Source organism: Carettochelys insculpta, chromosome 9 (genome assembly GCF_033958435.1).
Source record: "Carettochelys insculpta isolate YL-2023 chromosome 9, ASM3395843v1, whole genome shotgun sequence".
Lineage (NCBI taxonomy): Eukaryota > Metazoa > Chordata > Testudines > Carettochelyidae > Carettochelys > Carettochelys insculpta.
In genome coordinates, this window is record NC_134145.1 from 1,340,302 (window position 1) to 1,367,170 (window position 26,869).

The 26,869-nt window shown below is 42.4% G+C and overlaps 1 protein-coding gene across 9 annotated transcripts in view; it reads left to right on the forward strand.

Annotated features, from left to right (window-relative positions):
- The window catches only part of PTPRF (protein tyrosine phosphatase receptor type F), a 730,253-nt gene that overhangs the window by 326,321 nt on the left and 377,063 nt on the right, over positions 1-26,869 (forward strand). Inside the window, exon 1 of one of the 9 annotated variants that reach the window (XM_075003563.1) lies at positions 17,193-17,334. The exons of the other annotated variants lie outside the window; for them this stretch is intronic. The gene's annotated coding sequence lies outside the window, so the exon portion shown is untranslated. Of the gene's footprint in view, positions 1-17,192; positions 17,335-26,869 lie in introns of those variants that run through there. 9 annotated transcript variants of the gene reach the window in all.

Genomic DNA, 26,869 nt, shown 5'->3' on the forward strand with positions numbered 1-26,869 from the left:
TTAGGTGAGCTTTTGTGGGACAGACCCACTTCTTCAGACCATAGCCAGACCAGAACAGACTCAATATTTAAGGCACAGAGAACCAAAAACAGCAAGTAACTCACTGTGTGTAATTAATGGCTTACCAGTGGAGCTTCATTTGTTAAATTTGTGATTTAAACAATCACATTTGTGAATGCAAAAAACCTTTATGTTGTCAATTTTAGCAGACAAGTTTGTATAAACAAACTTTTTCCTGCTGTTTGTATATACCTTCAGCTATTTTGAAATACCTGGTGTTTAATTTGCAGAATTAGATTAGGTCACCTGAAGAATTACTACTGTACCAAATACAGCAACAGTGTCTTGAGGCTTTGAACAAAATGCAGCACCCTGGTGCACTAAATTAACATTTACTTTTGTCACCACCTATTGTAACAGCATGGTTACACATACCCAGTTCCGTCCTTTCAACTTTTCCTGATTTGGAATTGCTAACTTTGGTGCACAGGATAGTGTATCCACCTAACCTCTGCCTGTGGATTACCTGTATGGATAGAGATTTGCTGACAAGGAATCAGCGCAACCTTGAATTCCACAAGTGTTGAAACCTGTTTGGTCCTCAGATGCCATTGGAAGATTTCCAGCCTTCCTGTGTGAGGTGAGGCTTGTCACTTGGAGCAGTGTCAAAGTCCTCTTGACTTTAAGCCCCATCAATTGTAATTGTATGTGATGTGCTTCTGAGTAAAAGGAAAGCAGGGAAGAAGGTGGCTTTCTGTAAACACTTTGGGTTATTTTTCTTCAATCCTCGTTACAATGGAACTAGTTCCCTCCACCTACACGACTTGGTAAAAATGCCAGCTCTGATTGGTACATAACCTCGGGCTTCCAGTTCCACAAGTAAGATGGGCCGTTCCGGTACGACTGTCCCTGCACTAGATCTCCGTCCAGGCCATCTGGCTGCATTTAGTCAGGAATTTCCATTCTTAAACTGCATTCTGCCACCTCCAGCTATTATCCCTGAAGGGCAAAAGTCAAGCTACTGATGCTTCCAGAGTCATTAAAAAGATTTCTTAACTTCATAAGCCCTTTCCTCTTCTGTCTGCTGCAAGATTACAGACAGTCTGTTGGGATGGGCACCAATCCTCTACTGAAGTAAAGAAAACTTTTCTGTGTTTGTGATCCTGGCCTGAGCCTTGTAAAGATGTTTTGGAAAAAAAAATTCTTGTTATTCAGTGCTCTAAACAAATAGTTTATTTTTGTAGTTGTGTAAATCAGAAACACTTGTTGCTGAGATGCAGCTGAATAAATGGTTTAGGTGTGTTTGAGCAAAGTCTCCTCTCCCAAAGGCTAATGAAGATAAAAATTATCCTCAGGCATCCTGTTGTTTGTAATTTAAAAGCTTCCTACAAATAAAGATTTGTTTAAATGCCTCCAAAACTATGTATTGATACAACAAATAATGGCATTAAGTTCATGTCCCAGTGTGTCTGGTTCAGGCATTTTCAGATCTTGGAAAACAGAATAGAAACATCTGATGAGTAGGTAGTCTAAAACACTGGTAGTGTTTTTCTGATGATAGAGCTTTCTCAGTAGTGTTACAGGATCTTTTTAACAATCCATCATTAAAAACATAACTGTAGATTTAAGCTGTACAAACTTTTTCTTTCTTTCTTTTTGTTTGTTTTTGCCATTGGTGCTATATAAACCCCAGTCTGCTTGCAGTGGAATTGAGGGCATCAAGAGAGAGAAAATGGGGGAAGTACTATCTTTGACTGGATAAACTTCTGTTTGTGAGAGACAAGCTTTCAGGTTACACAGAGCTCTTCCTTAGCTGTACAGATGAGGTCATTAACTCATTTCATGCATCAGAGAGATAGCAGCATTAGTGTGTATCTGCAGAAGCAATGAGAAGTCCTGTGGCACCTTATAGACGAACAGATTTTTTTTTTTTTTGGAAACATAATCTTTTGTGGGCAAAGACCCACTTCATCAGATGCATGTAAACAAAGCGGGTCTTTGCCCACAAAAGCTTATGCTCCAAAAGATCTGTTAGTCTATAAGGTGCCACATAACTCGTTTCATGTACAGCTGAGCAACAAACATCTATCACGTGGCTGTAATTTTTGGTTCTAGCTATCTGAGTTGCACTGGTTCCAGTGACCAGTGGAAGACGTGATGATTTCCATATCCCATTACTAATCCCCTGCAATGCATTCCAGTAGAAACTCAGTGGACTTTGTGAAATAGTAAAGCAGGTGGATTTGTATGAGAGTGACCCTCTTGAATGATAAAGTTTCCTGGAGGAGATTTGTGAATGTATAGTGTGGAAAGGTGCCCTTTTGTCTTGATTCGGTTCCCTTGCCTCTGCCCCTGGACTTTAGGGTCTGGGCTATGGATATCCCTGCAGTTCTGGTTGGTGGCCATTCTCCTTCCCCCTCTCTCCCAGCCAGGGCTGTTGGCCTGGCTGGAGCAGGGGGGTGGGGGTGGGGGATCCTGCCGCTCCTACCTCCCCAGCCCGCTTATGGGAACTCTTCCTACTCCTGATATGCTTTTGGATTCTCCTTCACTCCCTCACAATGTCTCTCAACTCCTCCGCCATTTCTCTTGTTCTCCTCTCAGTTCTGTTCGCCCTGGCTGCTTTTAAGCTTGCTGGCAATCAGATCAGCTGGCTCTCATTAATTGGTTGCCTGCTGCCATACCCTATTGCCTCCGCCTGGGAGGTTAAGTAGCTCTTTCTGCCCTTACCCTAGCCCAGTCTGGGCCCTGGGCTGCCTTCTACCTGGTGTCTGTTGGCGTGAACCTGTTACAGTGCATAGAAGCCTAAGAATGGCGATATTGGGTCAGGCCAAGTGTCCTGTCTTCTGGCAGTGGCCCATGCCTGGTGTCCCGGAGGAAATAAACAGAACAAGTAATCATTAAGTGATCCATCTTCTGTCGCCCATTCCCAGCTTTTGGCAGATAGTTATTGAAAGAGATTTATTCATCAGATTCCAACTGCTCCACTTTGCTAGATGGGAACTCTGAAGATGCTGCCTCATTTGTTTATTTTTAAATGCCTGGGTTAGTCTGTAGTCTATAGTGAATGTGTTTGCGAGAGAGAGAGAGAATTTGCCAAGGGAGTTGATATATAGAATGAACACTAGTCAAGCTGTTATACAGCCTACAGTGGAAACTATATCCTTTTTCCCGGTGTGCCGTCCGTTTGCATGAAGGCTGAATAGTTGTCTTTTACCGTAACTCTTACGACCCTGAATTCAGATGGCCTTCGAGTAAGAGCAGTGTTCCCGTCTTTCCATCCATGAACAGGATAAGTTCTGGAATGTGCACCACATGTAGAACCCATGCTGCTGGTTGTGGGTGACTGTGGGCACTCTGTTAATTAGTTGGGCAGCCCCCGACTCTCTCTTGGGCATTGTCCAAATGATCAGCTTCGAGGGAGCATTGAATAGGGCCTTCTGGTCAGAGGCAGTGTTTCTTTCAGTTTTTTCTGTCCTTATGTGCCATGAAGTTTGTTATGGGAACCGATGAGGAGATGAAGAGTGACACATAACATCCATATTGGTGCACATCACAAAACTCATTCTGCACCTGGATAGGGTGTGGTGGAGGGTGAGACTGAGAGGATGAGAGTGTGGGAGGGGGCTCAGAGCTGAGGCAAAGTGTTGGGGTATGAATGGGTGAAGACTGGCTTAGGTGGCAGGCTCTGGGGTGTCACCAGGGATGCAGGGTTTGAGACACAGGAGCGGGGCTCAGGGCTAGAGCATAGGGGGCGAGTGAGTACTCCAGATAGGGCTGCAGACTATGAGGTGTCACTGGGTGTGATGAGTTTGCAGGGAGCGCAGACTGTCAGTGAGAGTTCTTTCCCAGCCCTCTCTCACTGCAGCATCCCTGGGGCCAGGAAGGGGGGTGCTGCTGCAGTGCCCTGGCTTGTCTAGAATGGGGCTTGGCTGTGTGGTAGATGGCGAAGAGGCACCTCTCCCCTGTATGCGGCAGGTCTGTGCCAAGCTGGCTTGGGGCCGAGGGAGGGGCACTTCTCACCTGTCTGCAACACATCCAGGGCAGCTGAATGCCAGGGCCAGTGGGCAGAGGCAGCTCTTCCCCAGCCGTAGCAGCCCCAAGGTGGGGTCAGCAGGCACAGGCGCCTTTCAGTCGGCTGTGGCAGCCCTTTCTCCACTGTAGCCTTGAGCCCATGTGTGAGGCTTAATAGATAGCTGCATGGCCATGCAGCTTAGAGGGAACATAGATGTAAGAGTAATATCCGGGTCTGGATAACTAATGTTGCATTTGGCATGTGATAGGAATTTTAGTTTGGTCAGCCATTTCCTTAACCACTGTTCAGATCCATTTCTGAAAACCAGCGACCTCTGTCTAGCATGAATGAGCTGTTGGAATATCTTTCTTAATAGTAGCAGATTTCTTCCTTGGCTCTGTCTACTGCTATTTCTGGGGTTTTGTATTGAATACTCATTCAGCTACAACAACCAAAATTGTTTACTAGAGAAATGAATAGGCAAGGTCTTTTTCATGTAATTATGTTCACTTTGACAAGAATAATTAGAAAGCTAAGTGGTTTGAGAACCAATTGATTATATTTTGTGGGAATGGCAATGGTTGGGCGATACTGAGATGCATGTACGTAGAGTGGCAGATTTTAATGAAACCAACTTGTTTCTGAATTCTTTATAGTTACGTTCATTTCTGTTGTAACATCCCTTTTTTGTACAATTCCTTTTAGATACTGAGAAGATACAGCACCTTTAAGAATTATGTAGAGTAACCAAACTGTGAAATTATAGAACATTTGTCTTATGCTCTCCTTATATTTAGCAAAGCCATCAGCTGGTATAAATTGCAATTGGATAATTGCAACAGTTCCCATCATGGAGATTACATGAGGCTATTTTGTCACTTATTTGGAAGGCTATGACAAATAAAGTTGTTGAACCCTTTTCACTTTGTTTCTGCACCATAGAGAAGACATGTTTCAATTACTTCAGTATTTACCCCAGACTCTCTGTCTGTGCTATGGAGCTGAGATATTCATTTGTTTGCCTTAATGTGGTTGCTTGTCTTCTGAAATAGTGATATTAATATAATTATATTTTTAAAATTACATTAAGAATGTTATGAAGGTTTTGAAGTTAAACATTCCAAAGTAAGAATATGGCAGAATTAAGTTGGTCCTATGCAGTTTTAATGTTGCATCCATATGCATATGCATTATGATATAATCTTTAGGTGATCACATACTATATCTTTCAGAGCCCCGCTGCCTCGTTTGGTGCACAGGTTGCTCCTGCTTCTTTGGAATGAATTAAGTTGTTGTTTTAAGACCCTGCTTCATTTGTTGCAGAAGTTGTCATTAATGTAGTGAACATGACAGGGGTTTGCAGGTAGGGTATGCTTGATTTCAAAGGCAGTTGAATACTGCCTAGGAGAAAGGGGTTCTGCTAGCAATAGACATACTACTGAGCTGTTGAAGGGGGTAAAATAAAGTTGGAAGAATTTTTATATAGGAAAATGTTAGGCAACCTAAATATAGGAGTCTTTGCCACTCCCTCTGTAATGTCATGGCAAAGTTTATTACCCAGACACAAATATACCGTTTATCAGCCTGTATATATCATTTCTAACCCTACTTCCCTGATCTGTTGTGTTTAAACAGGACTTCTCTTTATACCAGAATGGTATCAGTTACTACCATATAGAGCCTAGCCCAGTACAAAGTTAACTACAGCTTAGAGTCTTGGGCCATGGTTACACTAGCAAGTTTTGCTGACAAAAACCGGTGGAACATCCACACACAAAATGTGTTTTGTCAACAGTTTGTTGACAACTCAGCACTTTCACTGGCAGAGTTGTGCCTCTTGCCCATGGGGCAAAAAGCTGTGTGGATGCTCAGGGGTGTGAGGGGGAAGGGGAATTCTCTCAACAGGCATGGCGTCCAGAACAATGGGCAGCCCTATCTGTTCTGTTTCCGGGTGCCTGCTTTGGCAAGAGAGCAACTGGGCAGTCCAGCCGCTCTATTGACAGAACAGAGCTCTCTCCTGATTGGCTTTTGTGTGTGATCGCGCTCTGTGGACAGATGTTTTGTCAGGAAATCTCTTCCGACAGTGAATTCTGTCTACAGAGTGCTGTAGTGTAATCGTAGCCTTGGTTTGGTTGCAACGTGTCAAGTGAGAACTTTTTTAAAAGGCCAGTTCTGAAGAAAATCAACTGAATAATTTTAGAGTTTGGAATATTTAAAAATCAAGAACTTAAATTTTTTCTACATTTGTATAATTAACGCAAACCTAGACTGGGCTAGTGGTTAGGACATATGGAGTTCTGATGTGCGTTAATTCTATGTGGATCCCATCTGGAGAGGCTGGAGGAATTTATTTTAGATTTAAAGGTGATAGGCTTTTTATGAATACCTGCAAATAACGTTTCCATAAATTTAACTGTTTATCTTTTCTTAAATTTCCTTTCAGTTATAGCTCCTTGAGTTATTCAGTGCCCTCCTTGAAGTTTCCATTTTCTTCAGACTATGGGAACTTGTAGTTTTTTGTTTCATCTAGTCTTTTATGGCCCAATTCTTCCACCCCTAGTGAGAAGTGTCTGAGTAACTCTACTGAACCAACCACACAATTCATGTAGTTAAATGCTGCTATACATCAAGAGGTTGGCAAAATAGGGCCTTCAGTCATTGTTTGGCCAAGATAGAATATGCTCTTATAACCTTTTGGCTCTTTAAAATTTCACCACCAGTCGCAGTACACACAAGAAGTTTGGCCAAAACTGTTAAATGCATTTTAAAAATATTTTATTTAAACAGCTCATACTCCATTGCCTTGTGACATTTGTTTTATAGGAGTACCCTGTTTGTACCATTCCCTCTGTAGCCATCTGTCAGACTTTAGTCACTGAAGCTGCTTATACAGAAAACATCACTGCAATGTCAGAACAGCAGGAGTTTAGGCAGACAGCCTCCTCCTTAAAAGGGCTGTGTTTGCATTATTTTAGAACACTTTTTGCTTTGAAAGTCTTTGCTATTCTGGACAAATACAGATACTAAAATGAGTATTATCCTGTCCCAGAGGGTGCCAGTACTCCAATACCACGTTTTCTGATTCCCCTCCAGATAAACAAGGACCTGTTCATTTTCACTTGCCTCCAGCTCTCAACCTCCAATTATTGAGCTAAGGCAAGAATCTGCAACTCACCCCATAAGATCAGATAGATTAGCCAATTGTTATAAATGGAGACCTTCAGTATTCATGTCCGCTTCTAACATGATCTCTAGTCTCACTTGTTACACGTTTGCTAAAATGTTACCAGACTTTGCCACAAGCTGCTATGGCTGGTTGAATTTCTTCTGTTCAATACAAAAAGTTTGAATCGTGGTTTGATTAATCTGATTTCATTTCCATACTGAATTTTGTGTTACAAAGACTATTAAAAAAAATCGAAGAGGCCACAAATTTTAATAGTAGAGACATTAAAACAATCTCTCAGCACATCCTGACTTTAGAATTGAAACTTTTGCAGGTGATACAAACAGTCTACATTTTGTGATCTGTATGGTGCTGAGCACTTTGGTGCTTAATAAATCTAGCAATCCCGAAAGAAACATCTTGTCATAATCAATCAGTGAACAAAATTCAACATAAACATCTGACCAAAGAATTGACTGGGAGTGGAATATAGAGCATGCCAACCGCACTCTAAAGAAGAATTCTTTATTCAGAATTATCGTATTAAAACAAGATTTGAGGATGAGAGCATAGAGCCCTAAAGAACCAAAACAATAGTGAAGAGCATTGACTGTTAATGGCTCCTGGGCAGGGAAGAAAAATGCAGGGCACCACACAGATCTAGAGCATCTCTTTGCAAATTTAAAAACACATTTTTTTCCACTTTGTAAAGTGGTCCCCTCTAGAGATTTTGAGAGAATATATTTAAAATCTTCTATTAAAGACTTGAGTATTTCCTCCAAGTCATGGTTTTTTCAGCGTGAAAATTTCATACTCTGAGTTCTTTGTTGGCCTCTGAGCATTTTCACCAAGTTTCAGAACTGTCAATGACTTCATTGTTTGTGTTGAAAGGGGTTTGCAATACAAGCCTGTCTACTGATATTTCCAAAAAGTTATGCACAAGACTATGGGCTTCCGATCTTTTGCTTCTGTATTCCTTGACTTTTGAATGCTTGAATTCTCTCATCTTTAGCTTTGCATTAATAATAGTTTTATTCACAGGACCTATTTCCATGCGTCATATGGTCCAAACTCTGAATTTTGTGACTAGATTATTTTATGGCCCCTTTTCATCTCGAGAGATGGTGGTTAGCGGCAGTGGTGAGGATCTATGGGCAGTGGTTGAGTCTGCAGCTTCTCTCGTGGCTTATCCATCCAGTATTGGATTTGCACGGTTGATTGCAATAACTGCTTGTCAGTCTGTCTCTAAATTATGGAGTCTGAGAGGTTTTTCCTTCCAAGATGAAGTTCTTTTGAATGGCTTGCACCCATACTATTGAAGGATTATGTGCCCTGTTGTGACAATCATCGCCAGGTATTTTGATCTGATGATGTAGATTCCTAGGATTTTGGATTGATATCGAATTTTTTCATGGCATTTTTGCATGTATTCTTGGTCTTCCTCTTGTTCTCAACCCACATGAAAGTTCACTGAGGAGGATTTCTTTGGGAAGATGCTCTTCACGCATTCTTCTCACATGACCAAACCATCGTAGTCTTCTCCTGTTGAGGCACGCTATGAGGCTGGGTATGCCAGATCTTGACAGAACATCTGCATTTGAAACTCTATATTGCCAGTTGATAATCAGCATCTGATGAAGTGAGTCTGTGCTCACGAAAGCTCATGCTCAAAACTTTTCTGTTAGTCTATAAGGTGCCACAGGACCCTTCGTTGCTGTTACAGATCCAGACTAACATGGCTACCCCTCCAATAGTTGATAATCGTAATTCTGTGAAGACAGCAAAGAAGTAAGCTGTTCAGTTTTTTTCTCCTGGTTCGAGTAGGTGGTCCATGCCTCAGAACCATATAGCAGGATACTCAATACACATGCCTGGTAGATTAGTATCTTTGTTTTCACTATCAGCTTAGGACTCTTCCATGCTCATTTCGTAAGTGTGCCAAAAATCATAGTTGCCTTCCTGATTCTGGTGTTCAGTTCTTCATCGATGGATACGTTTGTGGTGACAGTAGATCCAAGGTAACAGAATTGCTGAACCACATCTAGTGAGCTGTTATCCTGAATGACATTGGGCTGCTGAGTATACCTTGAGGGAGTAAAACAGTTTTCTTCATGTTTATGTCAGGGGAAAACAATTTGCAGGCTTTGGATAGAGAATCCATCAGGGACTAGATTACTACAGCTGCAATATATGCAAACCTGATTTTATTGCCTTGTAACACGTTATATTTTGTCTGCTGTAAGCTAGCCTAAAATAGTGACCCTCAGGGAGGCTCATCTTTTTTTAAAATGATCAGAGGACAAGAAGAACTTATTTTACAAAGTATAATGAAAAGCTTCCATAACGGTGCATTTTAGTGAACTACCCAAGAGAATTCTGAGAGCTGCCCTATGCAGAACCTATGAAACCAGAGTCTCAGCCTCTGGGTATGACCTGGGCCTTGTGCTACACAATCACAGCCCATTACTGAGGTCTGTATTTTCAATGTGGCTAGGAACGCTCTTATTCAGATTCCACAAATGCACCTGGAGCAAAGTACTCTCTCTTGGAAAAACTGCTGTTTAAATATATTGATTTTTGAATCTAATGACACAGATGTTTTCTTCATCCCCATGGAAGAACTCTTGCAGAAATAAAATAAATTTGTCAGTACAAAGCCTCCTACAAAAGAAGAAAATGTAATAGTCTCCTTGCATGGTTCTTGCGGCAACTCTGGCAGTATGCTCTTGAAGTGGTGTCCATTTTGCTGTTGCATATTTATGAATGGCTTTGCAAAGGTAAACTTTAAAAGGTACCATGGATGTGATAATATTTTTCTCTTGTAATGAGATACAGCTCACAAATACTATTTTGTTACCTGCCAGATGAATTCTGATTCCATGTACTGTATTTCCATCAAACATTCAAGTGAAATCATTTTCCTGGCACTGCCATAGGTGATCTGGCTTAAAGCTCTCTTCAACTCAGAAAGATCCTGAGATTTCAGTCTTAGTAATTCTTTCCCCTTACAGCAAATAGAAATGTGTTGAGAGTCAACCCAAGTCCTATCCAGGTTGCAGTCACCACTCTTTCTTCAAGGTAAAAATTATGTGGATAAGGAGAAAGCAGTAGATGTGGTATATCTTGGTTTTTGTAAGGCTTTTAGTAGTTTCTGGCATGACCCTTTCAGTGATAAACTGACAAATGCAACCTAGATGGTGCTACTCTAAGCTGGGTGCATAACGGATTGGATAACTGTTCCTAGAGAGTAGTTATCAGGGATTCATAATCATGCTGAAAGGTCATAATGAATGTGTCCCCATAGGGATCAGTTCTGCCCAATTCTGTTCAATATCTTTTTCATTGATCTAGATAACGGCATAGAGAGAAGATTCTGAAGTTTGTAGATGATACCAAGCTGGGAGAGGGTTCATTTGGGAAGGGGCAGTCAGTTGCACACATACAAAATAGGAAATGTATGCCTGTGAAGGAGTTCTGCAGAAATCATAGAACAATAGAGCTGGAAGAGACCTAAAAAAAGCCATCAAGTCCAGCCCCCTGCTCTAAGCAGGACCAAACCCATCAGATCAGCCTTGCCAGGGCTTTTTCGAGCCAAGACTTAAACACCTCCAGGGATGGAGGCTCCACTACTTCCATGGGTAGACTATTCCAGTTCTTCACCACCCTCCTAGTGAAAAAGTTTGTCGTAATGTTCAACCTGGACCTTTCCAATCACCACTTGAGACCATTGTTCCGTGTTCTGCCATCCATGACCACTGTGAACAGCCTCTCTCCAGCCTCTTTGCAGCTTCCCTTCTGTAAGTTGAAGGCTGTTATCAAGTCCCCCCTCAGTCTTCTCTTCTGCAGACTAAACAGTCCCAATCCCCTCAACCTTTCTTCATAAGTCGTATGCTCCAGCCCCTAATTATTTTGGTCGCCTTCCACTGGACCCTCTCCAGTGTATCCACATCCTTCCTATAAATGGGGGCCCAGAACCGGACACAGTACTCCAGATGAGTCTGGAAGTCATAGTGGACCGCATGTCTGTCTTACAATACTTTGACTCTCTTCTCTGTTAATTAAACTTCAGCTGGAGTACTGTGTCCCAGTTCTGAATGCCACATTTTAGGAAAGATGTGGAAAAATTGGAAAAAGTCTCACAAACAAAAGCTATGTGGGAAAACTGAAAGAATTTTGTATGTTAGTCTGGAAAATGAAGATTGAGGGGTAACAATTTTCAAGTGCATAAAAGTTGTTACTAGTCAGAGGGAGAAAAGTTATTCTTCTTAGCCTTTGATGATGGAACGAAAAGCAATGGGTTTACATTGCAGCAAAGGAGGTTTAGGTTGGCAACCTAACTAGCAGAATGGTTTAGCACTGGAATAAATTACCTAGGGAGGTTGTGGAATCTTTCTAGTTGGAGATATTTAATAGCAGGTTAGACAAACCCATCAGGGATGGTCTAGATCAGGGGTGGCCAGCGGGCCAGAATCTAGAGTGCAAAGCCTTTTCACCCAGCCCGCAAAGTCAGCAGCGATGCCATTTTATCCAAGCTGGCCAAAGTGAGTGTGGGGCCAGAGTTGGTAACCTGTAGCTCTGAAGCTGCATGTGGCTCTTTAAGGAGCCATTTGTGGCTCCAGATGATGCCACTGATGCTGTCTCCTCCTCTGGCTCCCTGCTCTGCCGCACTGAAATAATGGAACTAAATGTAATGGGTTTAACAACCATTAAACCAATTAAATTTAGTTCCGTTATTTCAGCATGGCAGAGCAGGGAGCCTCTTGTGCTGCAAGTGGAGGAAGCGGGTAGGAGAGCTGTGGAGAGCCACGCAGCCACTACAAAGGAGCAGTGTGGGGGAGCAGCGGTAACATGTGGAGCTCATTGTCTGAGGTGAGGTAGTCCTCGGTTTGGGGCTGAGAGGGGCTAAGCCTGGGGACGGGGGGCAGGGTTCAGGCTATATTGTTTTTGTCCCCTGGAACACACAAAAATTGCCATGTGGCCCCTAATGAAAAAAAGGTTGGCCACTCCTGGTCTAGATGAGTGTTTCCCAGACTAATTTGGCCACAGAATACTTTTGTGCTTGGAATATAATGCCAGAACACACACATGCTGGTTTTGGGGAGGGGAGGTTTCATACCAAAAAATTACTGCATGTAATGCTCAAAAATTGATTATAAAAGAGTTAGGTTTTTTAGATATCTTTTATTTTACAAAGAACAAAATATAATGGGAGAAAATCATCTGAATGAACAACTAATGGCCTTCTAGTAGGAAGATAGTTAGCAAACCCATAATTAAGTATAAACATTAAACATTCAGTACAAACCCAAAACAAAACATGAATGTAATGGGCAAAAGAAGAATGATTTAGTGTCATTCTTTTGTACAAAATTAGAAAGGACAGTATCGTTCAAAAAAGGACTGTCCTTCCTTAAAGTTTAAAAAACATTTTTATGAAAAAGAAATACAAAACAAATTAGATATGGGAAAATATTTTTAATTTTGTATGTTTATAAATTTATTTTTACAGCAAACTACTGGAAAATAAAAATAAGGAGCATTTGACAGTTTTTCAATGGGAAGAGTGTTTTTGCATCTTTTTTTTAATATTAGGAAAGATGCTGGAGAGTTGGATCCTCATATCAGATACAGCATCACAGGATTTCTCTGAACAAAACTCATGCCAAAAGAATCCAAATAGTCTCTGTTTTGGCACAAGTCACATATCTATACTATTATGAATGCATTATAAATATTAATATACCTACAATCTAAAGACTACTTAAATACTTTAGTATTTTTGATACGCACATAATTTCATATTTAATGTGTTAGAAGGAAAAATATTGCTAGCATCAGATTTTTTTCACAGAACACCTGTTCACATCTCTCAGAACTGCAGCGCCCATGGAAGATAGGTTGGGAAATGCTTGGTCCTGCCATGTATGCAGGAACCTTGATTAGATGACATCTCAAGTCCCTGTCAGTACTACGATTCTATCTCCAGGCACTTGGCTATCATAGGGCTACAGAAGAGTGATACAGGTGACGTATGTTAGCCCCAGATTGAACAGGTCTCTGTTCCCAGAATAAACCAGCAAGGGCTGATCCAGAACCAACAGGAACCTCCTAGAAGCAGTCAGGGCTCTTAGGCCAATTAAAACACCTGGGGCCAATTAGGAGGTTTGCAGACTCAATGGATACAGGTTAATCAGGACAGCTGGAGCCTGTAAAGAACTGGCTGAGACTGGCTATGCAAAGTCTTCTCTTCACCTTGCTCAGCAGCTGAGTGAGGAAATACGGAGCTGTGGAGAGTCTGAGGGGAGTAAGCGCCAGCAGGTGCTAGAGCCGTAGTGTCCAACCAGTTCTGATGCAGCAGCTGTGATACTGCTATAGCGAGCTAGCCACACTCAATCAGCCAAACAGCTACAAGCGGCTAGTGTGTTGGACACCACGATACTACAGGTAAGAGCCTGCAGTAAGGATGGTGCAGAGGACCACTGTGAGGAAGTGGCCCAGAGAATCATTGCTGTTAAGCAGCCAAAACTTGAGAGTTTGTGGGCATCTATTATCATAAGGTCCCTGGTCTGGAACCCATAGCAGAAGGCAGGCCTGCACTCCCCACATTCTCCCTGCTCATCCTTTATTCAGCATGGGAGAAGGACTGACTTGGCGGAGCACTTTGTCTTGCCTGAATCACTTGGAGGGAGGGGCAGTAGAAACTATGGTTTATGTTGGTCTCTCTTTTCCCTGTGCTGGCCAGTGATTAGAGCAGCTCACCAAACAGCTAGTTGGTGTCTAACCTGAGGGGTGCTGTGAGCCTCTGAAGCAAATAATCTGCCCCAAAGGGTGGGAACCACCAAGCTAGAGGAGGAGCTTTGTCACAATTCTCCCAAGACTAATACGCCATTAAACAAAACTAACCTACAGGTGAGCTGATTTGGTTTCCAGCGAGGAGTTTGTCAGTTCTTACCTCGTGCCTGTGGCCTTTGCCAGAGCTGGTTCTGGGTTTACCAGCATTACACTTTCAATAAAGATAAACCTTAAATTATAGACGAGGTTCATATGCTATTAAAGTATAACATAATATTAATTTTATCATTATTTCTTCCCTTATTTTCCTCATCCAGAAGCCCATGTTCTAATGAAATCAATCCCTGCTTCCCTCTGTTAATGTAATTTTACAAGCGACATTATGACAAATGTAACTGAGCTAGAAGCAAGGAAAAACATCTTAATTTTCAGTGTAAATGGGAGAAATCAGATTGCACAAAGAGGTTGCGTAGGAGGCTGCAGTCACTGCAAGGATTTTAGATGAATATTTTTTTAAATTACAAAAATGGTCTTAGAATACAGTAGTTACAACTGAGAAGTGAGTAAGAGTACTATGGGAAATGGCTGGCATTTGGGTCATTGTTCATTGAATTAAGAGCTTTTAGAGGTGGGACGTTTTGAGAAAATAACATTTCCTTGATTCCAAAACCCAGGTCACTGTGACTCTGTGTGACATCCATTCGCAAAGCCTATCAGGCTGAAGGATAACAGACTGATAAAAGACGTGCTTCTCTGACATCTCACCAGAAGCCTCAGGAAAGAGATGTTTGAAGAATGCAAGAGGCCTGGCAAGTGTAGAGCTGGTGCATTTTGGTATATAGTTCCTTTGCAGATCATTCTCTTACCTGTGCTCCAGGTTTAGTTGTCTTTCCTCTTTGATTTCTTTTTCCTTGTCTGCTTTTGTGTTGTTTTGCTGTCTGGCGTTGTAACTGTGATTGTAGTTTTTAGAAGGTGGTGGGGCATGCTGTTACATAAGGTTATTTACTAGATCCTGTAATGTGCTGTAATAAGGACCCCATTTCTCCTAACTGGAGTCTGCATTATTTGTAGGTGCAACTGTCTGTAATTCAAACACCAGTAACTAATCATGATTTATATAATAATAGAAGGTAAATATTTTTAAAAATAGATACTACAGGAGTATTTATTTTAGCTGTTCTTATCCAGTGTTTCTTTTATAGCACTTACGTCCTCCTAATCACTTCATAGCCTCGTAATGCCCAGCAGGCTCATTCATTTGCCTTCCAGAGAGGGCCTCAAATACATGCATGATAGGCTTCCAATAGAAATGCCAGGGACACAGGTATTTAATGCTGTTTGGATTCTTCATATGTTTCTCTTTAGAGGGGCTACTGGTGGAATTGCTTGGCTCAAACTATTGATTCTTGCAGCTACCAATGGAATTGCTTGGCTCAAACTATTGATTCTTGATCAGCCAGCAGAGACAATAGACCTCTTCTGCCCAGTTCAGTCCAGTTCATTGTAGGCATGACACTCCGCTCCTTGAAGTTAGAACGCCATAGAGGGGAATTTTAAAAGAATTTGTTGTGAGATATTTGTGAGGTGCTTACACAACAGAGAATGTGGCTTGGGGAGGTGATGATGGTGCTGTGGGGAAGCTTATTTGGTAGGGAAAAGGGAGTGTTTTTTTCTACGCAGCCCTTATCTGTATTACATCTCCCTGTTGCAGTGTGCAAAGCATATCTTTCTCACCCATACATATTGGTCTAATAAAGCCGTATCTGTCTTAGGTGTTTATAAAGTCTGTTGGCTTTAGGGAATGCTTCAAGACCGTCTGTTAGTAACGGTGGTTGCAGAGGTGGGCTATTGAGGGCAGTCAGACTTGGCACAGGAAGGACTTAATGTTTACATTCACTTTTTTTTTGTAGTTAATGAGAGGGATGCCTCGAGTGTTGGCTGTGCACCGGTTTTTATATTTGCAGGCAACAAAATCACGCCCCCAACACACACACCGGCCCCTAAATATAGAAAATGGACATAAAATGGCTCCTCTGGGTCAAATGAAAGGCCCTTCTTGCCAATGTACTATCTTCCAGCAGGGACAGGTGTCCTCAAGGGAATGAATACAACAGTGGATCTATTCCCTGTCACCTCTAGCCAGCGTCCTGTCTTCCAGTGGTGCCAGGTGTCCCTGAGAGAATGAATAAAACAGCGACCCGTCCCTTGTCACTGCTAGCCAGTGTCCTGTTTCCTGATGGTGCCAACTGTCCCCATGGGAATGAAACAACAGCGGATCTATCCCCTGCCACACATTCCTAGCTTCTGGCAAACAGAGCCACCATCCCTGTCCTTCCTGGCTAATAGCCATTGATGGAACTATTGTCTGTGAATTTATCTAGTTCTCTTTTGAACTCTGTTAAAGTCATGGCCTTTGCAACATACTTTGGCATTGATTTTCATAGGTTGACTTGTGCATTGTGTGAAGAAATACTTCCTTTTATTTGTTTAAAACCTGCTGCCTTATTAAATTCAGTTGGTGAACCCTAGCTCGTATGTTATGAGAAGGATTAAATAACACTTACCTACTTTGTCCACACCAGCCATGATTTTATAGACCTTTATCAGATCCCACTTAGTCATCTCTTTTCCAAGATGAAAAATCCCAGTCTCATTACGGTTTCCTTGTATGACAGCTGTTCCATATGCCTAATCATTTTTGTTCCTCTTTTCTGAGGCTTTATGAAGTATTTTTTTGAGGTTGTGAGATCACATGCCCATGATATTCACAGTATGGGCAGAGTGTGGATTCACAGATAAGCAATATGACATTTTCTATTTTATTCTCTCTCTCTTCCTTACGGAAGGTAGTATTACTCATGTCTTTTAATTTCTGGTAAATTAAGGCAAAGGTTTCTGTTTCTGATGAATTGCACCAGAACCTGGTTCTGGCATAATTGGTCTTTCTTCCATTTCAGCAGCCTGCTGCTGTGAAATAGACATGGCAGGGTGTGCTGTCTTCATTTAGATTTTTAAAATTCCCCCCAGCCAAATATCTGCAACATGAAGCTGCATTCCCACTTTGCTGGAGAGTTGCTAGCCATGGTCTCTGCAGAGCCTTATGGCTGAAACAGCTGAAACTCAACTGATGCATCAGATAGGTGTGGGAGCTGATTATGTGCTTATGGACAGAAGACCATCAGTGTTACACCTGATTATATATGCATCAGTTTAATCTTGTAATGTTTCCTATTTCACTTGCCATGTCTGATCCTTGGAACCTATGTGATTGGTGCCGTGGAATGTTGTCTTCTGTGAGTGGTGCTGCATCTGCTTGCTCCCTCGGCTGTGCTTTCCTACATCATCCTCTCTAACTGAGATTGAGGTAAATCCATTTAAAGTAAACAGATTAACACATTTCCCCATGTCTGACGTGAGAACTGAGAGTTTGTCATTTCCCTAAAAGCATTGCATGTGACAAGTCCCAGATGCTGAGCTTCTCTGGGCCAGCTGCGTCACTTACTTTTCTGGATTGGTTTTACAGCTGGTGTCCGGCTGTTCTTTGTTATATTTATCTGCAGTCTCTGGGGCTAATCAGATTAAAGGATAGAATTATCTTGCTAAAGATTGGATCTCCCTCCAGGGGGCATAGGATTTTCTATTCCTTATGCTGCTAAACCATGGCTGTGCTTTGGGACATTAGTGAGATGTGTCCAAAATGGCACTGTGTCTCTGGGCAATCTCTAGTCCTAGGCTACACACAAAGTTGTAACCCAGTCATGTAACTTTCTATCATGACTTTTATATGCACTGTCTGAGTCAGTGAAAGGCTTGAGGGTAACATAAGGTCAGCTACAAAGAATTAAAGTTCACATTATCGTCCAAGTTCCATGTTTCTCTAAAAGAATTGTCTCCACTTTTTAAATCCTGCACTATTTATTTCTCCAGCCCAAGTGGGAGGGGGCACATGTGGTCACGGCCCCTCCCTAAAATGCCAAGTGAGGACAAAGGGTTAGCAGCAGAGTTGGAGGGGAAGAAGCAGGATCAGAGCCTTTCCTCTTCCAGTTCCGGTTGCACTGCCTAGGTGGGCCACTGCCAGTGGAGAGTAGTAGCTGCTCTTTCCCAGGCGGTTGTGCTGCACTGGGCAGATTTCCAGGCAGACAGCATGGTCAGAGGTTGCTTGAGGGAGGACAGAGCACTCCTGCTCCCACCAAGTAACGTGCCATGGGGAGAGAATGAGGAGATTGTAGCCTGCACTGGCAGGGGTGGGAGAAAAAAAAACACATGAATCACAAAATCATCAGGCTGAAAGGGACCTCAGGAGGTCATCTAGTCCAGTCCCCTGCTTCAAGCAGGATCAACCAACACTAAGACATCCCAGCCAGGACCTTGTCAAGCTGGGACTTAAAAACCTCAAGGGATGGAGAATCCATCACCTCTCTAGGCAACGCATTCCAATGCTTCACCACCCTCCTGGTGAAGTAGTTTTTCATAATATCTAACCTACACCTCTCCCTCTTCAACTTCAGACCACTGCTCCTTGTTCTGCCATCTGACACCACTGAGAAGAGCTTCTCAGCCTCCTCTTCAGAGCTCCCCTTCAGGAAGTTGAAGGCTGCTATTAAATCACCTCTAAGTCTTCTCTTCTGTAAACTAAACAAGCCCAAATCCCTCAGCCTATCCTCATAGGTCTTGTGCTCCAGACCCTTAATCATTTTTGTTGCCCTTCTCTGAACCTGCTCCAGCAAATCCACATCCTTTTTATACTGGGGGACCCAAAACTGGACACAATATTCCACATGTGGCCTCACCAGTGCCGAATAGAGGGGAATAACTGGTTCTCTAGATCTGCTTGAAATACTCCTGCTAATGCACCCTAGTGTGCCGTTAGCCTTCTTGGCTACAAGGGTACACTGTTTACTCATATCCAGCCTTTCATCCACCATAACCCCTAGGTCCCTTTCCATAGTACTGCTGCTGAGCCAGTTGGCCCCCAGGCTGTAACAATGCTTGGGATTCTTCCACCCCAGGTGCAGAGCTCTACACTTCTCCTTATTGAAGTGCATCAGATTTCTTTTGGCCCAGTTCTCCAATTTATCTAGGTCCCTCTGGATTCTCTCTCTACCCTCCAGCATATCTACCTCTCCCCCTAGTTTTGTGTCATCCGCAAACTTGCTGAGGGTGCAACCCAGTCCCTCATCCAAGTCGTTAATAAAGATGTTGAACAGCACCGGCCCCGGAACCGAGCCTTGCGGCAATCCACTTGAAACAGACCACCATCCAGATATTGAGCCATTGACCACTACCCACTGGGACCGACCACCAAGCCATCTTTCTATCCATCTTATAGTCCAGGGATCCAAACAATATTTCCTTAACTTATGGACAAGAATGTTGTGGAAGACCATATCAAAAGCCTTGCTGAAGTCAAGGTGTGTCACATCCACTGACTTCCCCATGTCCACAGAGCTTGTTACCTCATCATAGAAGCTGATCAGATTGGTCAGGCAGGACTTGCCCCTGGTGAATCCATGTTGGCTGCCTTTGATCACTTTCCCCTCTTCCAAGTGCTCCAAAATGGATTCCTTGAGGATTTCCTCCATTATTTTCCCAGGGATTGAGGTAAAGCTGACTGGTCTGTAGCTCCCTGAATTGTCCTTCTTTCCTTTTTTAAAGATGGGCACTACGTTTGCCTTTTCCCAGTCATCCAGTACCTCCCCTGATCTCCAAGAGTCTTCAAAGATAAAGGCCAAAGGTTCAGTAGTGACCTCTGCCAATTCCCTCACTACCCTGGGGTGCATTAAATCTAGACCCATGGATTTGTGTACATCTAGTTTTTCTAGATAGCTCAGAACTTGTTCCTTCCCCACAGACGGCTGCCCTCCACCTTCCCTCCCCACAGACGGCTGCCCGCCACCTTCCCGTACTGCGTTGTCTAGGACCGTCATGTGGAAGTTGACTTTGTCTGTGAAGACTGAGGCAAAAAAAGCATTGAGTACTTCAGCTTTTCCTACATCATCTGTCCCTAGGTTACCTCCCCCATCCAGTAACAGCCCCACACCTTCTCTGATAACCCGTTTATTGTTAACATGCCTGTAGAAACCCTTCTTGTTACTCTTCACATCCCTTGCCAGCTGCAGTTCCAATTGTGCTTTCGCTTTCCTGATTACTGCCCAGCATTCTTCAGCCGTATGTTCATACTCCTCCTTAGTCAGCTCTCCTCCTTTCCATTTCTGGTATGCATCCTTTTTGAGTTTAAGCTGACTAAGGATTTCCCCATTAAGCCAAGCTGGTTGCCTACCATGTTTGCATTTCTTACTATGCAGCGGGATGGCTTGTTCCTGTGCCTTCAGTAAGACTTGTTTAAAATACTGTCAGTTCTCTTGAACTCTTTTTCTTCTTCATTTCATTTCCCAAGGGATCCTGCTCATCCATTCTCTGAGGGAGTTGAAGTCTGCTCTTGTGACATCAAGGGTTCGTATGTTACTGCTCACCTTTCTTCCTTTTGTCTGGATCCTGAAACCTACGATCTCATGGTCACTGCAGCCCAGGTTTCCTCCTACTTCTATTTCTCCCACTAGTTCTTCTCTGTTTGTGAACAGCAGGTCCAGTTGCACATGGTCCCTGGTTGGTTCCTTCAGCACTTGTACCAAGAAGTTATCACAAACATTCTCCAAAAACTTCCTGGATTGTCTGTGTGCTGATGTATTGGTGTCCCAACAAATGTCCGGATGATTAAAGTCTCCCATGAGAACCAGGGCCTGTGATTTGGAAGCTTGACTTAGCTGCCTGAACAATGCCTCATCTGTCTCATCTCTCTGATCTGGCAGTCTATAGCAGACCAACTACAACATCACCTCTGTTACTTTCGCCTCTAAGCTTAACCCAAAGTTACTCAACTGGATTTTCTCCTTCCTCATATTGGAGGTCTGACCAATCATACTGCTTCCTCACGTAGAGCACAACTCCTCCTCCTTTTCTCCCCATCTGTCCTTCCTTAAGAGTTTATAACCTTCCATGACTCTGCTCCAGTTATGCGAATTGTCCCACCAAGTCTCCGTTATTCCAACCACCTCATACTATTTTTACTGTGCCAGAGCCTCTGATTCTTCCTGTTTGTTCCCTAGGTTTGTTCCCATGCCATGGGAGGAGGTTATGTTCCCTCCACCCCTGTCCCAACTGGTGCCACCGTTATATCCCTCCCACTGGTCACCCTGACCTCAAATTACCACTGTTCAATTGTGAAACTGTAGGTGGTTCGAGTTGCATGTAGGTTACTGAACTGTTGCCATCCTTTGTCATAGAGAAATTGTGGCAGTGCATGCTATTATGGATCTAGTTACTTTATAGCACCAAAGATATGTACTTTCCTTCTCAGAACACAAGGTTTTGTGTTTCTGATTCTTGCCATACAAATTGTATAGATGCCAGAGAGATCAGTGAGGGAGACAAGGTAAAAGGGGGTCATGTTTTAAGGTGAGGGTAAAGTGTGGAAAGCATAGGAAGCTAAAGGTGGTTGGTGTTTCCCTGTTAGAAGTCTGACTTTTCATAGACTTGCATGTAAAACCCCTTCTGGGCTTAAACTTGGCATAAAATATCTCTGCCTGAGGTCAGATGTTCTAGGAACTTATGAAAACCAGTTTGGCATTTTTAACTTGGAAGTGTTCAAGAGCACAGTGCGAGTTAGGCTTGTAAATGTGTTTTCTATATTTCTGTTAAAAGTATTTGAATTTTTAAATGAAAATATGCCATGCGTCTAGGTTCAATGTAGGCTCTTGCCTATCCCGCCTGCATCAGATAAAAAATTATTGCAGGAGATCTGTGCCTGGAGCAGTTGGCGCTTACTGAAGCTGAGTATGTTCCAGAAGCATGGTAGCTATTTAAAGGGTAGAAGTATTACTCAGAAGAGTATTTTATTGATAGTTTCATTCAACTGCTTAGTTCTGTGGCTTTGGGGGGGCAGGTTTCAGGAATCAGAGCTGCCACCATGGTTCAGCATTTTGTCATAGTGTCTACAGCTGTGGTCTCCAGGCTTTTTTTAAGGAGAAGATCACATTTTGTATTTAAGTGCAATGCTTTTTTTGTGGTGGTACTTGCCAGTACTGAGTACTGGCACCTAGGCAGCCCCAACCAGGGGATTGTCTGGGAGTGTGGGGTGGGAAGCTGGCTGAGTATCGCTTCCCTCTAGCACCCCTTCTTCCTGGCACCTGGCTGAGGCTCCCATTTTCGCCAAACCTCAGTTCTACAGCATCACTTTCTGGTCTATTCCTCTTCTCCTTCTCTCCCCCTGCACACACAGGGAAACCTTTTATAGTGGGCCAGCAGTCCATAATTGGTAGCAGATGTCTGGTTAGCCTTTTGCTGCCGGCTGGTTCTTAATAAGCCCCAGCTGCCTGCTGCGCTCTGTGTGCCTAGATGGGGCGGAGGAAAGGCACTGACCTAACTCCCAGTATATTTGCCTTCCACCAGGTTCTTGTAGGTTGCTGCCTGTGGTCTGCTGCGCTACTTAATGATTAGCCTATCCAATTGAACAGGGGCTATGGTATTTCTGCACTCCAAGCATCTGTTACCCCAAGTAATAATCCTGAAAATTAAAAGGCAAAATTTCACAGCCAACAGAGATAAATTTCAATCCCATAGCAATCCGCTTAGGAAAAAAAAAATCACATTCAAGCTCTCTAAATAGTGGCTACCTTTAATCACCTAACACTGTTAAATAGGGGTGCCCTGTGTAGGGAGGGAGCACAGAGAAAGGCTAGCCAGCCCTTCTATTACACACTGTTTTTCTGAACTCCTCCAAATCATGAGAGTTTTCTCAGGCAGAGGGTGTTGCACATATAGCCAGCACAAGAGCATGATATCGCACCTGAAAATGTTTATAAGTAGCAACAGCAACAAAAAATATGTCCCTGATCCACAGAAGCTCAGAAATGCAAAGATCAGACCACCAGATCCCAGAGTGATAGCTGGATAGTCATCAGAGGGGTAGCCATGTTAGTCTGTATCTTCAAGAACAACAAGAAGTCCTGTAGCACCTTGTGGATAACAGATATTTTGGAACGTAAGCTCTTGTGGGCAAAGACCCGCTTCATCCTATGAAGTGAGTCTTTGCCCACGAAAGCTGATGCTCCAAAATATCTGTTAGTCTATAAGGTGCCACAGGACTTCTTGTTCAGCTGGATAGTAGTGCTAATGGTGTCAGTTTAGAGCAGTCAACCCAATAGTGCCAATATGGAGAGGTAATGGAACAAACATTAATGCACCTGAACCATCGTGTTCGAATGGAAACTGAATGGTGTAATGACTGAAATAGTGAAATAAACATGCAAGTGTATGCAGAACATGCACTCCACTTAAGGGACGTGTATCAGATATGAATGAATCCTTAAAGGGACACACATGCATTCACATAATACTCTTCACAAGACTTATCGCCACATCTTCCATCACAAGTCTGGTACCCAGTCAGCCCCTTAGAATCCCTTGGGTTAATCAGAGATTGAGGTGATCACACACACACAGGTTTCCACAGACACCACAGTCCTCAGCAGATGCAGAAGGAGTTTAGGAGATCAGATAGTTTCTTGCTTTTTCTTGGTTTCAGTGAGGTTCAGAATCTTTTTTTACTGCTGTTACTTGTAATTTAATTTTTCTGCATTTTTCAATGCAGTGAAAAGTAGAATCTTCTGAATAAGGCTGGTCTCTGAATCCCCGTGCTCATTCTTGCCCAGCATAACCCCTCCTAGGCAGTGGTGGTATAACTTAACTGTGTCAGTCCCTGGATATTAGACACACAACTTGTTTGGTGAAATAAAGAGAATATAGCAGATATTAAGATCCATTCAATCTAGCAGAGAAAGGCATAAGGAACTAATGGCTGGATGATCTAAGGGTCTCTGATGGATTTAACACCGGTGACTATAAATATGTGTCTGATATAATTTCCAGTTTGGTGATATAATTGGTCAATTCCCTTTATATCCTAGAATTTCGATCCCAGACGTGTAAATGCCTATTCCAGGTGGGTAGTTACTCCTGTATTTAGCCCCATTGGCTTCAGGTTAATTATTCATTATGTGTATGTTAAAGCAGAAATCATATGTTTTAAATATGTTACCTTTCAGTTGCATTGAATGATCTTTCTGTATGTCATTTATTTCTCTGTCAGATTCCTTCTTTATCTCCTAAATTTAAGATTCCCATTTAACATTTTTCGTATGCACATCTCTGCAGACTTCCACACACACTCATTTTTTCTCTCCGAACCCTGTCTATGCAAGGATGGGTATTGACTACAATGTGACTGAAGTCCTGCAAACCCACAGATATCCATTTTATAATTGTGGCTCTTTGCATCTACTGATATCGGTGCAGATATCCACAGCTCATTTTTGCAGCCGTGGATGCAGATGCACATACAATTTTTTTTTTAACCCAGAATCTTAAACGTTATATATATCTGCTTTATATCCGTGGGCATTTGCATCCACGGATGTCAATACAGATTTCCAAACTCATTTTGTGGATACAGAACAGCTAGCCAAAAACTCAAAAAGTAATAGCAAAATGTTTTTAAGCACATCAGAAACAAGACACTTGCTGAGCAATGCGTGGGGCACCCGGATGACCAAGTTGCTAAAGGAGCACTCAAGATTGATAAAGTCACGGCAGAGAAAATAAATTCTTTGCATCTGTCTTCATGGCTCAGTATCAAAACAAAAAGCGGTCAAGTAGCACTTTAAAGACTAGCAAAATAGTTTATTAGGTGAGCTTTCATGGGACAGACCCACTTCTTCAGACCATAGCCAGACCAGAACAGACTCAATATTTAAGACACAGAGAACCAAAAACAGTAAGCAAGGAGGACAAATCAGAAAAAGATAATCAAGGTGAGCAAATCAGAGAGTGGAGGGGTGGGGGGGAAGGTCAAGAATTAGATTGAGTCAAGTATGCAGACGAGCCGCTATAGTGACTCAGAAAGTTCCCATCACGATTTAAACCATGTGTTAATGTGCCGAATTTGAATATAAATTATTTGAATATTATAAATAATGGGTAATTATCACACCGTTTTGGAAAGAGAAGTGGACGAGCTGACTTTTATATTCAAATTCGGCACATTAACACATGGTTTAAATCGTGATGGGAACTTTCTGAGTCACTATAGCGGCTCGTCTGCATACTTGACTCAATCTAATTATTGACCTTCCCCCCTACCTTTCCACTCTCTGATTTGCTCACCTTGATTATCTTTTTCTGATTTGTCCTCCTTGCTTACTGTTTTTGGTGCTCTGTCTCTTAAATATTGAGTCTGTTCTGGTCTGCCTATGGTCTGAAGAAGTGAGTCTGTCCCACGAAAGCTCACCTAATAAACTATTTTGCTAGTCTTTAAAGTGCTACTTGACTGCTTTTTGTTTTGATAGTGTATAGAGTAGCACGTCTTACTCTCTGTTATGGTTCAGTATGTTATGGAAATTCCCAAATCTGAGCCATTCTTTTTAAGTGACAAATCCTGAGGAATTGTCCCACACTGAGATGCCATTAGAGAAGACTTATGGAACAAATTGATAAACAGTAATAAGCCACCTGAGCCAGATGACATTCACCCAAGATTTCTGAAAGAACTTAAATGTGAAATTGTGGAACTACTAAATGTGGTTTGTAACCTATCCTTTAAGTTTCTTCTGTACCAAAAGGTTAGCAGATAGCTAATGTGATGTCAATCTTTAAAAATGGTATTTAGAAGTGATTCTGGCAATTACAGACTAGTAAATCGAACCTCAGTACCTGGCAAATTAGCTGAAACTATAGTAAAGAACAGAAATATCAGACATGAGTGATGAAAATTTTGTTGGGGGAAGAGTCAACATGGTTCTGTAAATGGAAGTCATGCCTCACTAATCTACTAGAATTCTTGGAGGAGGTCAGCAAGCATGTGGACAAGGAGGATATAGTGTACTTAGTTTTCCAGAAAGCTTTTCACAAGGTCCCTCAACAAAGGCTCTTAAATAAGTTGTCATGGGATCAGAGAAAAGGTCTTCTCATGGGTTGTGTCTACACTACCACCTTCCTTCGAAGGAAGGATGGTAATTAGGGTGTTGGGAGTTTACTAATGAAGTGCTGCCATGCTTAGGCAGCACTTCATTAGGCAAATTCCACGCCCGCAACAACTCCGAAGTTTTAAACTTCGAAGTACCGGCACACATCTAGCTGTGGCGCACTGGCCAGTACTTCGAAGACGGGGCAATTTCTAAGTCCCCTTTTTTGAAACTAGATGACTGGGCAACAAAATGTCAGATGAATTTTAATGTTAGTAATTGCAAAGTAATGTACATTGGAAAACATAATCCTAAGTATACATACAGAATGATGGGAACTAAATTAGCTATTACCACTTGAGAGAAATCTTGAAGTCATTGTGGATAATTCTCTGAAATCATCCATTCAGTGTGCAGCAGTAGTCAAAAAAGCAAATAGAATGTTATGAATCATTAAAAACAGATAGAGAATAAGAGAATATCATATTGCTTCTTTTTTTAATCCATGGTACACCCACATCTAAAGGAAGTATTTCCATATGCAACACTCAGTCAACTTGTGGAACTCCTTGGTGGAGGATGTTGTGAAGACCAGGACTTTAAGAAGGATCAAAAGAGAGTTAGATCAATTCATGGAGGATAGGTCCATCAATGGCTATTTGCCGGCATGGCTAGGAAAGGTGTCCCAAGCCTCTGTTTGCCAGAAACTGGGAAAGGGCAATGGGAGTGATCAATTATGATTATCTGTTCTGTTCATTCCTCTGGGACACTTGGCATTGCCCACTGTTGGTAGACAGGGTACTTGGTTAAATGGACCTTTGGTCTGACCCAGAACAGCCATTCTTATATTCAGATCCAATACCAAGTTTGTATCCACACAGG